We start from the raw sequence: 1,812 nt of genomic DNA, 5'->3' as shown, positions 1-1,812 counted from the left end.
ATTGAAAGTTGACTTGCGGAACACAAATTTATTAAGGTATAATAAAATCAAACGGATATTTCGATAGCTCCTGCTATCTTTATCAACGTTAAAGTGAGAATTTAGATTTTGTTATACCTTAATAAATTTGTGTTCCGCAAGTCCACTTTCAATGATTGTACATCGTTTTTTCATTGCTTTTGCATTTTATTTCACTTGGAGCATACATGCAAACCCATTCTTATTCTTCAACACTCTCGTTCCTCGATGTCTCTGTCAAGGTTACACAGACGGGCAACTCCCGACTTCTTTGTACAAGCCCACTGATCGTCACTGTTATCTTAAATATAACAGCTTTCATCCCCTTAAACTCAAACAATCATTGATATTCAGCCAATGTCTTCGCATCAGACGAATTTGTTCTAACGATGATGACTACTTTGATCACGTCAACAAGCTCACGGCTTACTTTCTGGATAAAGATTATCCTCTTAAATTCATCCTCAAGCAAACCTCTAGAGCTAATAGGTTTTCTAGAACTTCTCTCCTCTCTCCCAATCCTAAGCCCATCACGGAACGCATACCCCTAGCCATTGATTACAGTCCCAGTAATTCCGAAATAGCTAACAGACTTAAACAAGGATTTCAATCCCACAAACTCGATCCCTCCATAAACACCATTTCAATGATCCCCCAGTAGTTGCCAACCGCCAACCGCCCAATCTCAATTCTATTCTATTTTCATCTCGCTTACTTTCACCCTGTAGGTCCGCTGGTAATACCAAATGCCACAAGCCTAGATGTCAAATTTGTAAATTTATCACCACCGATTGCTCTATTTCTATGCCTCATTCTGGCTGCACTATTCGTCTCCCCTCTCTTAACTGTGATGCTCACAATGTTGTATTTATGTTATTCTGCAACATTTGTGATGATGGTCATTATTTTGGCGAAACTGGTGTTGATTTTAGGTCCAGATTTAATAACCACAAATCTTCTATCCGACGCAATCGCACAGGTTTTCCTGTAGCAGAACACTTTAACTCTCCCAACCATTCTCTCAGCAACCTACGGTGTGCCCTCATATCCACTAATTTCTCCCTCAACCAACGTAGACTCATGGAACTCAAACTCATTATCAGACACAAAACACACGTATCGGGTTTAAACAAGGACTTGGTATCCTTAGTGGGTTCTCGTTTTTTAAGGCATAACTTTTCATTTCGATCCGTTTCTGTAGTTACCCGATTTTATTTTATTTTATTTTTTGGAATTTATTCATTACTATTATTTTGTTGTTGTTGTTGTTGTTGTTGTTATTATTATTATTATTTTTATCATCATTACTATTATTATTATTATTATTACTATTATTATTTTTATTAATTACTGCATTGCTTCATTCATTTATTATTCTAGGTATATTCAAAGGCCTAGCATACGTTATATTATTAGGTCTTCATACAGTGTTGGCTCAGTTATAATCTCTATAATATGATCCATTTCTCTAAAATAACCATCTTATCTGTGTGGTGCTGGCCAATACAATGGATAGTTTATTTGACTAGTCTCTGCAATTAACACTCTTGGTTCTTTATTATTGTAGATACTCAGTATGCATAGATAAACAGACCAATCATTTTACAGTTTTATAAGTATTTCTCATTTGCTCTCTGTCACCTTTATTCTTTTTTGATAAGACAGCTTATATTATATTGATTCATGATGTTTTCCTTATTCTCGCTGATGAAGGCCACAGGAGTGGCAGAAATATCCGAGTTTATAATAAATCAGTGTTCTTAAAGTCTACTACTGAAGTTGTTTCATTATTTT

Source organism: Anneissia japonica, unplaced genomic scaffold (genome assembly GCF_011630105.1).
Source record: "Anneissia japonica isolate Jap-2015-1 unplaced genomic scaffold, ASM1163010v1 scaffold1128_len1000024_cov185, whole genome shotgun sequence".
NCBI lineage: Eukaryota > Metazoa > Echinodermata > Crinoidea > Comatulida > Comatulidae > Anneissia > Anneissia japonica.
The sequence above is the reverse complement of the archived record's forward strand: the minus strand, read 5'-3'. Positions refer to the sequence as shown.